We start from the raw sequence: 14963 nt of genomic DNA, 5'->3' as shown, positions 1-14963 counted from the left end.
CAGCAAAATATAGGGCCTATTGTTTGGTAAATTCTATCTTAATCTAGGCAGAGCACATATAAATAGCAGTGAAGTCATGATGGTATGGGTTTTAGCATGCTCTAGCAACTGGAGTACAAAGTCTTCAGGGACATGCTGGTTACTAGCCAGTGGGAATCTGTTCGAACTGTTCTCATTACTTCATTCAATCCAGTTAATCCAGGTAAACTGGCATATGCTGCAAAGCACTCTCCATTTTATAGTTTGGACACCTCAGCACGTATGACTATTTTACCTTCTCTTTGTCCTTTCAACCCTGACTGCTAGATATATGGCTGTGATTTCTATCATTTCTGTAAAGCCTGCTGGAGCAGAATAGTCTTGGAAGTCACCGTTCCCCTATCAAATATGGCTGGGATTAGAAAACAGTCTCAAAAGTTGTTGGGAAGAAAGAAGGCACAGATACACAAGGGTACATAAGGCAAACGAGCATGCTAGCTGTCTTCTCATTGGAAGCCATTCCAAGACCTCATCATTCCTCAGATGCTTGCAGTTTTCTTCATTACATATATAAGCATCAGTGCTTATTTTTGGGTTTTATCCTTACTAAGTCACAGTAAATTTGGGATCCATATCACTACATATCCTTGTACATTAAGACACTATCTACGAAGCAATCACCATGCCAAGAAAAGCACAATGCATTGTCCACAAGGGAGAACAGGGATGTGCGCTTAAGTGTACCATCTCAGTTTCATTAATACTCTCACCATGAGATCTCTAGTACTTCACTTTATGTTACAGACTTAAAGGAACAAAAACAAGATGAAAGCTTACATTTCATTATCACAGGACACAGTTTTTCTGGGAGGTGGATGGTTTCTTTTTCATTTTACATTCCAATGGAAATGTTCTCTGAAAAACAGTTTCTATCTCCCCAGCTATTCACAGGCTTAGCTGAATAAAAACTGGGAATGGAAGACTAATGGAAAACAAGGAAAATAGACCACTTTTGTCTGTTCATTGCCCAAGCTGAGAGAAACAAAACTGGCAATTAAAGAAACTGTTCAGGGTGAGCCACGCCATCTCCCTTTTGCTTCCTCTTCTTTCAAGCTACAGCTCATGAGTTGTTCCTTTACTCATTGCAAAAGGTCCACAATTGTAACACTGCCACATTCTCCTGGAAATCTATTTAAATGGCATATGATAGAAGCCATATGATAGAAGCTTAATTACATAGGGGGCATATGGAAGGCATATGACATAAGGACATATGGAAGGCATACGATAGAAGGGCATCCGAGGACATATGATGGAAGTCTAATTAATTGACAATACATTCCTCTCATCAGGGGGAGAGCTGGAATGCTATTTTATTCAGAAGAAAAATATGCACATTGAATTATGTTTGCCACTGACCATTCTCCTTTTTAATTATTATGCCTTGTTCTTTGGAACGAGATAGACCATTTGAGTTAACATACTTAAAGTCGATAGCCACAAATGTGTGCGTTAATATAGACAACTGCTATTTTTGGACCTTATGAAGTTCCCTTATAACTGTGTGAAGCAGAGTCAAAATGTTACCACCAAAAACGAAGAGAGACTGTTCTTATTTGGAGTTACTACCACCCATTTATGAGGCTATTCCTAACCAGACAGGTTAAAAATAATAAATCAGCCCTTATGGAACAGCTCTAAATTGGATGTGAATCAATGCAGCTTGTGGATTTACAGCTGAAAATTTGCACTTCCATCTGCAAAGAGATTTATGGGGGGGAAATAAGGTACTGCCTAAAATGTGCTAAAAAGATTCCTCTTTTTTAACCACCTGCATGTGTTTAGTGCATGTGCCTCTGTGGAACACAGAAGCTGCGTTGTGTTAGCCCGGATACTTGCCTTGTCCTAAGGAACTGCAGAATTATAAACCATGGTATTGATATCTATAACCTCTTTGAAAACAAGATGAAATAAGGTGCCACTAAATCACTCCTTGAATAACTAATAACTGAGCACTGGGTAACGCTCGAGAAACCAACAGCTTCTCTTCGCATTCAGTAAACAAGGATTTGAAGATATTAAAGTGCCCTTTTACTAGAAGAATATTACTCTGGGTTACTTGGGCACCTTGGAATATTGTTATCGTTTTCACACTTCTAGATTAGCCTAATGAAAGAAATCCTGTGCCTACCCTTTCCTTTTATTCACTAACTTAGAAAGTTTACCCACTAGCAAACAGTCTTTCTTATTTCTGGGAACTCAAAAACTCTTGCCAGAATTAGTCATGTATATATATATAGTCAAAAGACGTAACACATCTCATATTCTGGGCCCTGATCAAGCATTGCAGCCACCATCTTCATCCAGGCAGCCAGTGGACCTGAACCTTGAACACTGCTAACATGAAGATCTTAAATCTTGTGTTCAGACTTCACTAGATAAACGCCAGAGTTTCAGAGGGGTTTTTAGGCACCGAATACTTTGGTAAATAAGAGTGTAGATTTCAGTAGCAGCTAGGTATATTCCCTGCATTTTAGACTTGTAAGATGTAATACAAATGTGATCTTGTGCCCAGAATTGCTGGCTCACCATTCTCCATACAGCTCCTCCACAAAATTTGGGGTGGTTCCATTGCTCCTGAATGCAAACTGCTGTGAGGGAGAAGCAAACCACCTCTATTGGATGCGTCCAGAGCTACAGCCTTTGAAACACCTAATGGAACTGTACAGGCCTAGAAATAAAACCCTTACGAAACATTTTAGCTGACTGTAATCACCAATGGATATTTCCTAAGAACAGCTCTCCCGAGGACTGTGTAGATTTAGGTACTTTCAGAGAAACCCTTACAGGGTTTATCTGGAAGCATCAGCACCAGCCTCCTACGCTTCCTGAGAGACAATGAGTGTGCCAGGTCTCGTACTGCTACAGGGTACAGCCCTGTTTAACTCCTGGTGTAGAACTAACCAAACCAGTCAAAGACTAGTGGAAAGGGAAACCTGCTTGCACTTCTCAATAGCAGATACAATACAGGACGCTTTTCGTGTTACCTTTGGAGACTTCTGATTGCTGACCGTGAAGGCAATAACACTGATAAGTTGCCATGGTGCTTTTTAGGAATGTTACACATTAGGCTGCTTGAATGCTAATAAAGGAAGACAAGCATTACTAGTCCACTGAATGTGCTAAAAACTCAATGATACAGCACCCATAGGTAAAAAAAAAAAAACGCTGAGAGAATGAACATTTCTGAAGTTCTAGAGAGGCAGAAGAAAAGAAAAGGTTTTCCAGCTCATCTTACCTGCTCTTTCCTGTTCCATGTGTCCAGAGCAAAGACTGCTGAGGAATTATGGTCGCTCATCACGCCGTTCTGTGCAAGACCCAAGGAAAGCTAGGAGGTTGTACAGTTATCTCCCTTGGTGTAATTCTAAACTATACAACCTACTACCTCAACCTGGATGCATGCAGTCAAAAATGCTGAAAGCTACCCACCACTCCACAGCCGACATAAATGTCAGGGTTTCTAGTTAAAAAAAGGCCTCAGAATTCTCAGTGCACTAATTTAGAAGCAATAAATGCTTTGCTGGTGAAAAGACACCAAACCCAAATGCAACTCCCCACACTGTATATGTTAATAGATAAGACACAATGAGCTGTGGTTACATGGTCACGTCTTTTCACACAAGAAGGAATTTTGTCCCTGGCCAAAAAAGTCCTTTTCCCCCTCCATAGCAGAGGCATCTGCACTACAGCACAGAACATACATGTACATTGTTTTAAAGCACTTTCAGAAGGCTTAGTATGAAATTTGTCCTAACATGTCTTTTCCTTTTTGAATACATACAACGTTGACCTTGGAACATGCGCCTTGGCTCCTGAATGCTTATAAAGGATGAGTGGAGAAGTGGGATGAAGAGAAGAACTGCAGACAGGATAGAAAGTTCTAAGTAAACTTTACCCTTGCACCGATGCCTTCTTAAGATTAGTGAGGTTAGAAATGCAACACTGAGCCTCTCTCAGCAGTCAGAATAAGACGGTGTTCCCTTAATAAGGAACACATTACATTTTTAACTTGTATTAGTTCACAGTCAAACAACCAGGATGTTATCATTGTGAGTCATTCCCATTACCCACCAAGGTATTACTTAAAGCAGTATGCTGCCTATTTATTATGGCTTACAAACAGGGATTAGCGTCTTAAAATATGCTAGTGCAGACAGTGGAGCTGGATCGGTCCTCAGATCCTGCCTCTCAGGTGAATGCATCCTCAGGCACAGCAGCCCTGTGCTGGAAGGGGATTACAAGGGAATCAAACCCTGTGAAAAAATGCTGGGCTGGGCTGTGCTGAATAGACGGCATCATGATTGTTTTTCTTTTCTTAGGATGAAGTAGCATCGCTGATTACAAATAAAGCTACTGCCCTACCTTTACGTTCAAAGCCTGACCTGAAATAAAGGAGGAAGGGGAGAAATAATACTACTCTTCAGAATGTTTGATGAAAACCCAATCTTTCTGCGTGGTTTGAATGTACATAATGTTGACAGTGTCAGTGGAATTTCTGATGACTCCAGATGCAGTAAATGACCTGATAGGCTCTGCAGACACGCACTGTAAGCAGCATGGTACAGTACCCTAACAGCAGAGTCACTGTTAACCATTTTATTAGACCAGTGATGCAACCACAAATCAGGATAAGGAAACCATGCCTCTCTGGTACTGGTTTTCTAACCAGGAGCTTTACTGCTGTCTAAAAGCATCCTGAAATCATCCCAATCCCTTGATGCAACATCATCACTTTTGTGCACTGAACATATGTCCTCTGACATGAAATCCAATGACGTAACTCATGTACCTCTATGGAAGCCAATGAACCTGAGTTCTCATTTAGGGTGATGGAAAATCTCAAATCCCACCCAATTTCTACATGACACAGGAGATGTAACTCCCTTTTAGACTTGTGAAAACATCCTATTCTGCAGCTATAAACTGCAGAATATAAACTAGACCATTTCATGGCTAGGACCATTTTCTACAACTTACCCTTGCAAGTATTTTCCTGTATCTCAATCTCGTCATGAATGTTACACACTGCATAATCTAAACCAAAAATTATTATCTCTAGCTGATCAGTTTAACGAGGGAAAGTACTGTTAACATCACCAGTGCATTGAGACTAACACAATCAGATTTCCTTATGAAAAAATTCCTTACTCTCTCCTTACTTTGTGCCTAAATAACCTAAATTCAGGTTGGCGAATGCCACTGCGACTGTTTTGTTCCTGACTCGCCACCTCTCCTTGCTGCTCTTCCATCGCAACTTCAACTTCCTCTTCATCACCACATTGACAAATCCTTGAGCTGTCAGCTCTGTGCTGGATCTTATTCAAAGATCATTCTCGCTCCCTCCCTCGTCACTATATTGAGCTGGGGAGCTGTGCCCCGCTTGGCACATGGGCTTCCACTGCAGGTACCATGACCTGTTCCATGGTGCCGTGGCTGTGTCCAAGCACAAACTGATGGGAGAAGGTCCTCTCTGAGGAAACATTCTCATCCAAGTTCCCACGTATGCCAAGACCTCTCTGCACAATTGTGATAGCAATAACCAAGTCTTTATGTCAACCTGTATCTAACCTACGCTCGCTTTACAGAGCAGTACAAGGACACTGTAAGATAAAGTATTTTCTAAACGCTAAAGCAGTTTCTGTCCCAGGGTCTGATACTTCACTCGCTGGTCAAATTTTAGACATCTCTGCAGTCTGCTGCATAGATTATCCTGGCAAATTCTCCCCATTTATGAGAGCTTGGCTTCGGAATTACTGGTGCTTTGTTCACACCACTGTAAGCTCAGATGAAGCTTGGACAGAGGAAAGTGTATTTGCATCCCAGAGGAACTGTAATTTCAAGCAGAAAAAAAGTGTCATGCATCTAGTCATTTCATCAGTTAGAATATGTGCTGCTACTATGATGTGAAGTACTGAGTGTAGGAAAGGAGATCAGATATTAAAACAGAAGTCATTTAATTGCCATTACTTCTGCACCTTCACAACATCTGTCAATGCCTGGCTCCTTGGTAACTTCCTATGTACTATAAACATCCTTCTTCTGGGAGGAGAGCAAGAGATTCACAGCGCTGGTGCTATTAAGACACTTTCTTTTGGTGGCATGAATCTCCATGTTTGTTTTCTGGTGATTTTTGTCAATTATGTCTTTATCCAATTAGCACAATCATACCTAATTATGTAATTACAGTAAATATGTAATCTAATGACAATGTTCAATTACGATACGTATCGATGTCATGGAAGTTCCTATTAAATATTGTGGCAGGGAGAACTGCGTTACATGTGGAGCTGTGCATTCCTGTATCAGTTTATGTACCGCAGCGCCTATTGTTTGGGAACCCTTTTAGGCCTCTTGCTTTTTCAGAGTCACAGAAATGATTTCACACTTGTGTGGACAAAAGGAAATCTCTGTCCCAGCCCAGCAAGTTGTATTTTAAAGCAACAGTGTAATAGAAAAACGGTGTCCCTTTACTTAGTGTAACCCTCTGATTTCTGAGATCCAGGAAACATGACAAAGAGTGCTGTCTTATCACAGAGGAGACAGAATGCATGTGCAAAGAATGCTTATTCTCAAATGGAGAGGAAATGTCATCGTAGCAGTTCTTCCCAAACAGATCAAGGGTTTCTATCTCTGAAGGTAACAACAGCCCATGCCACTGATCTCAGAATGCATTAGATCAAGGTGCAAGCTTTAGTCTGGACTAGGAAGGTACGCAGAAGTATCACTCATTTGACTGCCTGTTCCTTCCATGAACTTCAGGTGAGAGAAGGACTGAGAAACGTGTCTCCCCTACTTTATACTACCTGAGCCCGAATTTTACCTGTAACTTCCCCAAGAATTCAAATCCAGAACTGATTTCTGAGGACTGAAAGGCTGGAATAGTTCATTCTTTCAAAATCTGCTTCAATGCAAAGCAGCAATCTAGTCACCATCCACAGAAAAGCAGGGTTTCAGAGAGCACAATATGCCTAAATAATGATACAGAGAACAGTGCTTCATATATTAATCCCTTGCAGCTATTCCACACTTTGTCTGCATTTACAGACCACTCCTATTGACTTCACAGGCATGAACAAAGAGCACCAGCAATGGAAAGATGGGTTCAAGAAAGCTGAATTATATTTTTTTATTATTATCAGGAAAATCATCAGCTGAGATTTGGCTTTGAATCTTTATGGATGCCAATGATGCAGAAAGAAGAACCCACCTTCACTTTCAGATCCCAGGCAGGCTATTGCAGGGCTAGCCAAGGAGGGGGTGGAAAGCAGAAAACACTCCTGAAGCAAACGTATTTCCTTAAGTCATTGAGAAAGAAAGTAAATACCAAACCCACAAATGATACTGTCCCAGTGTGAGGGCTAAAATCTTGCCTGCTAAATATCAGCCTGGAGTGATCTTTTTTATAGCTGACTCTCACAAGCCTCAGACAGAAGAGATTGTACAATGGAAACGCTGACATGATTCCTACTGGTCATCTCACCCATTCTTTGTTACTAGAACTTGTTTGTGATGAGGAACCTCAAGAGGTTCAAAGGTTTACTCTAACTCAGAGAGCTCTCCTAGAAGTCTGGCAGATTGGCTGAAGAGGGCTGGAACATCAGGAGACTGCAAAAGAAGGGAAGAACCCTCATTTGGGCTCAGCTGAAATGCAGAGCCAGTATATGTTTTGAAAGCCATCCAGAAGTTTTCAACACATGACAGAAATGTTCTCTGCCTCAACTTTTACCATTTACTCAATATTGCATTTCAATATCTGATAATTTCTAGGGAAAGGGTAGCCATGCTGTCACTCCTGACCCATATATAGCTTTTTGTCAGCAGCTGGAGTGCGGCATCAGTTCTGGGTAAGACAACACACGGCACAGATGCTTGCTCTAAGGGTCTAGTCAGGGACATTCATGGGCAAGGTGGCAAAGGCTGGAAAGGGCTGCAAGGCTGATGACTCTAAATGGCCCCAAAACTTTGGTCCTTTTGCTCTGTTATTGAGCAGTGCCTTATGCTTTTGGTGCGAAGCTCAGTGAGCCCAGGTTGAATGCTCTTGAGATCCTGCACAGCGTGATGAGGATCCAGAGCCAAGACTGGTTTCACATACATGCTGAAAAGCAAAGGAACTCATAGGTGACTGCCAGGAAGCTGTACCAAAACTTGGTGCCACTTCCAGGGTGGCATGGAGAGGTTGTATTTCATCATGACATGATACTGCGTACCTGCGACCAAAGGCTCCACAGTCGAGCTGGAGCACATCTCTCTTCTCCTCCTTTAGACTGCTGTGGCTAATGCCTCTTACAGAATACAGTTATGGAGACTTCCTAGCTCAAGGGCAGGTGTCCTACTCAGTCTTGGATTCCTCCCCTAAGAACATCCTCTCCTTATTTTCTCCCTTACTGATTAAAAGCAAATAAACAACGAGAAGAAAACAATCAGATTACTGAAATAATCAGAATACTGAAATTTATCTGCCTTTTAAGAGTTTACCCAGATTTGATTATCTGAATAAGAGTATTTGGATACAGTTCAAATTCCAGGGTACACAATTACATTCTGCTTATCATGAATCCCATTTGCCACTGCATATGGTTATTCTAATTACCCGAATGCTATTGTGTGCTCCTCTGCTGACAAGGGCTGACTGTGCTCCACACCAGATGAGGCTGGGAAAACGGGGAGCACACAAATGTAATCATTTTCATACCCCGGCGGACACTGTGCAACATGCTTGTCTGCAAGGGACCTTACAGGTGCTTTCAGTAACAGAAGTGAGAAATGGTCTTGTTATCTTGAGGGAGAAAGATGTGATTTACCCAATCTGAAAAAGAGGAGTTTGGAAGAGCTTTGGTTTGCTTCTTGACACATGAACTACTGCTTCTGGTTTAAACTATAACACTGGCCAAACGAAACTCAACTGTAGTAAATCCTCCCCAGATGCAGATACAGCCACGTAGTGCCACAGGAGGCATTTCTTTTCCTCTTGGGAGGTACTAAGGCAGTAACTCTGCCTGTTGCTAGAGAAAAGGACTGCATTAATTAAGTTACCATTTTTTGGAGAGGATATTGGGACTTTCTCATGTCCCCAAGGCCTTCCTGGTACTTTCTACGTGCAGGTGCTCTGGTTTGCCTCCAGCTACAGTAACCGCCTTCTATTCCTTTAAGTTCCCTTGCAACATCAAACCGGGTGAAGCATTCAGTGCTTCCTGCCCTGAGCAATTTTGCAGTGGGTCTGTGCACTGTTACGCAGTCGCTGTGCCTCAGTGACAGATGAAGAGATCTCTGCGCACTCTGTATGGCACTTGGATCAAAGCTCCTGCATAAATGTAAGCTCCTTATCAACAAAGCGAGGAAAAGGATTCCTAAGAAACATACAGGTAAAAGCTCCAATTAGGTTTTTTCCATCCTAAAGGGAAGACACATTTCAAGGCTCTTCCCTTCATTTTGCCAGACTCCAGTTTCACTCTAAAACTTAATGAAGTGCAGTGAAATCCGACCAACAGAAAAGAAATACAAATTAATGCTGAAAACACAAAGCAGTTCTTTTCAAAAGGCTGAGCTGAAAAACAAAGTAGGGGGTGGGTGCAAGTACTGGAGCTATAGTTAAATAGAACACAGGGTAGTTTAACAAGAAACAAACTGAAGTAGATGAGTAAAATGTAAGAGGAGGAGGGGAAGGGAAGCACATGAGGTAGCAGCAGGAAGGCAGAAGTTGGAGCCAGGCCGCCCCAAGTACTGCTCGGAAAGCTCAGCCTTAGCAGCATCAAGAGAGCAGGTACAGTGGGAGAGCACTTCAAGACAAAGACCCACGGTACATGTAGCATCCTGGCAGAAACCATGGCTATGTTGTGCTTAGAGAAGCTGTGCTGGTACTGCTGACTCTACCTATGCCCATGTTGGCATCCTCTCTGCAGCCACACTGCTGTACCTCTTGCTGCAGAAGATAACAGCAATCAAGAGGTTTCCTTGGGCACATTTACCCTCTCCCATAAAGCAGGGGCCACAGCATCTCCAAGCTCATGTCAGGCTGAGCTGATGCATGCCCACGCAGTGGCACAGCTACCCTATTTCTTTGCCAAGCACCAGAAAACCAGAACCAACCAGAAAACATGCTTAGCTGCGGAATATAGTGCAATGGTTCTCCTCACAGGGCAGCATCTTAGCCCCATTTCTGATGGCATGTTTCTAAAGTTTGCTTTCTAAGCATCCAGTCATGTTTTGATCAAGTCTCTCACCAAAAGGGGGTGAAAAACAAGGATATTGATTAGCAGGTCCCAACATAACCAGTGAGAAACTACACTGAAATAATCTGTTTCCTCTTTCCTCTTCTTTGATCCAAATACTGATTTTCTAATCCAAAAATATGCTTTCCAACCCAACTGTGGTGTCTCGTTTTGCAGCACATCTGCCCAATTCCCCTGCCATGGGCTTCTGGCACTCTAAAAGCAATGTCACCTGAAGTGCCAGCCTCTAGAAACATCCGTGACAAATCCCAGGCTTTTCTCAGCATACTCTGCCAGAATCCTGATGTCTCCAAATGGCTTTACAGAGAAGAGACCACCGTGTATTATGTTGGGAACTAGATTTGACCAACTCATTTCTCCTTGGAGATTAGACTAAAAGAACTAATACTTCCTTTATAGCCATAAACATGGGAATCTAATGCAGTGAATATTTACAGCATTTAAAAAAAACCCAAAGCAGAAAACCAACACAGATTCTTAACAGCCCCTCTGGGAAAAACAACTTTTACTGTCACAACTAGATGCAATCTCCTCCTGCTTCTAACACAGCGCAGAATGATACCCTACTCATTCCACTCTGGATGAAACAACAGCCATCAGCAAAGCCACAGGGGAGGTAGGAACCAACACCACATCCCAAAGGAGATCTTGACTCAAGGCTCATAGGTAGTATCCCACAACTTGCAGTACTCTCGCCTGAAAGAGATTTATCTGTTACGCTTCTCCATCACCTCTTAACTGTCTGTGTTTCGAACATCCAAAACATCACTTGTGGACACATATCAGAGGCCTTGTACATTTAGGCAGCTGAGACCAGAATGGGGACGCCCAGCATTCTCTCTGTGATGTGGCAAAGGTAAGCATACACCTCAAAACCAGCAGCCTTGCACATAAAGAGAGCCCAACAGCAAAAGTTCTTCTGGAAACTGCCTATCTACTTTTATACCTTAATTTCCTATGCATGCAGGAGGGGAATATTGACCACCGGTTCCTGTACCCGAATGCATGGTCACACAGACATGCCAAACCGTGTGGTTTGTTTTCTTTTTAAAAGCAAGTTTCAATTCAAAGGGGAGAAAGAGGAGCAGTTAGACCAAAATTTTATTAGCAGAAGCTTTTTTCTTTTTTTTTGACATCATTTTATGCTTCTATAGTAAATAGAAAACACATAGAAAACCCTGGAAATTCAGCACGAAAGAAAAACAACTTTTTTGGCCTGCAGCAGTGTGCGTCAAACCAGCCAACTTCAAAAACAGAGAAATTGAAAAGTGGAAATGCAGACCAAATCTTGGGTAGAATTAACACTGGAAGCTGCTGGAAAGAAAGAGTCAGACTTTATTTTGAGTTTACAGCTGAATTATTTTCAAATAGAATCTGTATATTTGGATTTAAGGAAAAAAAAAAGACTTCAAAAGTAATTGTTCCACTTTCACAAGTTAAAAATGCTTGTTTTACACAGGAGGTTTTATACTGCCTGCTTCCATGGCGAGTTTTCTTCCTGCCCTACCTCTTCTTTGGAGTGTACAGCATGATTATTTTCCCTTCAAAACTATTTAAAAAGACATTAATACCATGAAATTGGAAGGAATGGGATTGTAAAGGAAACTACTTTTTGAGAGAGAATAGGAGTTGGAGGGCCAATGCCTTCCTCTGTTACAGGGCTGCAAGACGGCAGTATATGCAGTGATTCAAAGTTCCTTGATATAAAGGCGAACAGAAGCGTCTGTTCCTCTCACAAACAAATTGCCACCGCTATGCAAAGAAAGAATGGATCCACGTTACTTTATAAATGAACCAGTTTTATCTGCTTCCCAACACCCTTGGAATTAGACAGCAGAAGAACACTTCCTACCGTATCCCCATAGCCAGACCTATGCATAACAGAGCTGAGACTTAATTCCCTCACTCTGATGTCAAATAACTCCCCCGTCCCATTTTACTCGGGCACAAATGAGTTGCTGTTTTGCTGAGTGTATTTTAACACCAACCAAAGCTGAAAACTGATACGACAATTGCAGAACAAGATTTGCAGCTCTAATTTTATATTTCTTTAAAAAAACAAACAAAAAAGAGAAGGGAGGAGGGAAGAAGGCATTAGACAAAAGGTACAAACAGCAGAGTTGATCGTTGTCAGTTTAAATGCATAAACACAACCCTTTGTGCACTTGCCAGACAGACACATACCTATAGATACAAGCTTGTGTGGAATATGACCACAAGTTCGGATCTACGGGTTTGCGGCAACAGGCAGGGGTCTCTTCTGCAATTTGCTAGGTTTGGGGGGGTTGGTTTGGTATTTAAAGAGGAAAACCATTTCTGCAAATGAAATTTCAGAGCTGTTAGCAAGTAGGAGCCTTCATTCTCCTCAGCACCTTAAAACCCCTCCTTTGGAGGAATTGGGGGGGGGAAGAGTTTCTTACTGACTTTACTAAAGTTTCCATCACTCCCATGGTTTTTTTTTTTTGAGAAAAATCAGCAAAATAAAGCAAATTTTCAAGTAAAGAAAATAAAGCAAATCTGTGTTTCTGTCTCGCAAGTACTTTGCTGGAGAGAGTTACCGATGATTGCACAGCAATGGAGAATTAACAGCCAACATTGGAGGTACAGCGCTGACAGTGAAGCAAACTATCAAACAGCCAAGCTTTTTGTTTGGAGAAAGATTTGCAATAGACAGGCATACCCTCACCCTGCAAAAAGTTATCTTGTTTCCATTCTGGCAGCCCCGTTAAAACAGACGGGAGAAAACAACTGCAAAGAGTTGCTTTAACTTCCAGAGAAGTCATTGCTGGTGTGGGGTTCTATTTTAATTCTGTTTTAAAAGAAAAATAACCCTTTCACTCTGCTAAACAATACAAAACTTTCCTCTCACTCCAGCTCTCTGCTCTCTCACTGCCTTTCTCCCTAAAATGAGAGAGACAAATGCAAAACTCCCTTAGGCTTTTTCTACTAAGTCTTAAAAAGCAGTTGTGGAGCAAAGTTTTGCCACTGCGAGCAAGAAGCGTCCCCTCCTTCCCCCAGAGTTTCCAAGTTTTCTTTCCTGTGTAACTAACATTTCCCATTAATGAAATCTTATTGGGTGGGCAACTGGTGGGGAATTAGGATGAAAAGCAGGCTGGCTGTAAGCCTCCGCATAGAAGCGGTGAACAAAATCAGAGGCTGAGATTGTGGCTTCAAGTGTTCCACTTTCTACCTCTTCTCTTTCTCCAGAAGATAAACTATATTCATGAGAGCTAATATTATTCGCTATAAAATGAAACACTTGGAAAATAATTTTGCTATGTGGATGCTTTTAGAAAGTTCTCCCACTTCATGTGGAGGTTCTTAAAATAAATCACTTCAACCTTTCCAGCCTGGTAAGCTTGCAATTAAAAAATACAATTTTCCTTTATTGGAATTACTGCTTGCGCTGGGTTACAAGAAACTCCTGTTCCATCCAGCAATAGAGATGTTAAACTTTTTCCATCTGTCCAAAGGTTATCTAAATTGATCATCTAAGTTTAGATTCCTACGCTTATACTCCAATACCTACCTTAAAAGTGTCCAGCTTTCCAAAGTTTTCAGGACTCAAAATTCGTGCCAAGAACGGGAGCTGCAGGGATTCGGGGTCTTTGAAAAAATCAGGACAACTCTTATGTTGGAGCCTAAATGCAATTTAGCAGCACCCAGAATTCAGCAAGCTCTAGCCCTGCAATAATTGTGCAGCGGTCAAGGCAATGGGTCAGGGAGCACGTGGTCCTGCAGACAGAACAGAGTCACATCATGCACAAATACACGTATTGTGCACTGCTTTGGAACCGAACTGCAAACGGAATATAACAAATGTTACCCTACCAAAAATAACCCAAGCCCTCCCACTACAAAGCTCATTTATTTCAGGGAACCTAAGATTCAAATTCAGATTGTCTTTTGACTCGTCTAACAGGGCCTAATTGGCACAGTATTAGGAGTCAGTAACATTGCTGCTGCATATACCAGTATTTCTTACAATGGCAAGCGATTTTACCATCAGACATTTGCATGTCACCCCCATGCTAGAATGCAATACTGCATAAGAGTATTTTCTTCACGAGTATATTCATTTTGATCCTAATATTCTTTACATTAATGTATGTATATGAAGGTAAGCTCATTTGCATGTCTCTGCTGGCAAAGAAATACTTTATTTTACGCATAAAAGACAGGAAAAAAAGTAATGACTGCACTGAAGTACACGTACTATGTGGAAGTTAAATTTTTACTAGGTTTTCCTAGTTCAAAAACTTTCTTTCCCCCACTTAATAGCTCACAGTCTCATTTTCTAACCACTGGGATAGTTCAAGTCCATGAAGGAAACCAAGATGTAACATTTGGGTGGCCTGTACATACCTCCTTGTGGTACAGGACACGTGTCCTCAATTCTGACTGGTCTGAATGGAAGCTGCAGGCACCCAATGTACTTCAGCAACTGCTCTTTAGTAGTGAATTATCTCAGCTCTTGTCAGAGACAGAACCAACCCTGACCTTCCAAGAGCTCACCACATGCTCCTAAGGGCAGCTGTTAGGTGTTGACCCACACAGCAAATACACCCTCTATTTAGTTGCCTAAATGAAGGCTGATCTCTGCTACGGATCTGGCCAACCATCTCCTACTCCCTTGCTACCTGATTGGCTTTTACAAAACAAAAGGGAAGAACTAGTGTTAGGATCCATCGCCAT

General features: G+C 41.8%; 1 long non-coding RNA gene across 4 annotated transcripts in view; it reads right to left on the bottom strand.

The window, feature by feature from the left end:
- The window catches only part of LOC134158662 (uncharacterized), a 76031-nt gene that overhangs the window by 11648 nt on the left and 49420 nt on the right, over positions 1 to 14963 (bottom strand). For all 4 annotated transcript variants that reach the window (XR_009962844.1, XR_009962845.1, XR_009962846.1 and 1 more), the window contains one exon: positions 13798 to 14003. This is a non-coding gene — a long non-coding RNA (uncharacterized LOC134158662). The remainder of the gene's footprint in view (positions 1 to 13797; positions 14004 to 14963) is intronic.

The sequence above is a fragment of the Pezoporus occidentalis genome, unplaced genomic scaffold (assembly GCF_034315485.1).
Source record: "Pezoporus occidentalis ecotype Australia unplaced genomic scaffold, CSIRO_AGI_Poc_V1 ctg130, whole genome shotgun sequence".
Classification (NCBI taxonomy): Eukaryota; Metazoa; Chordata; class Aves; order Psittaciformes; family Psittacidae; genus Pezoporus; species Pezoporus occidentalis.
This window is presented reverse-complemented; position numbering and strand designations above follow the sequence as displayed.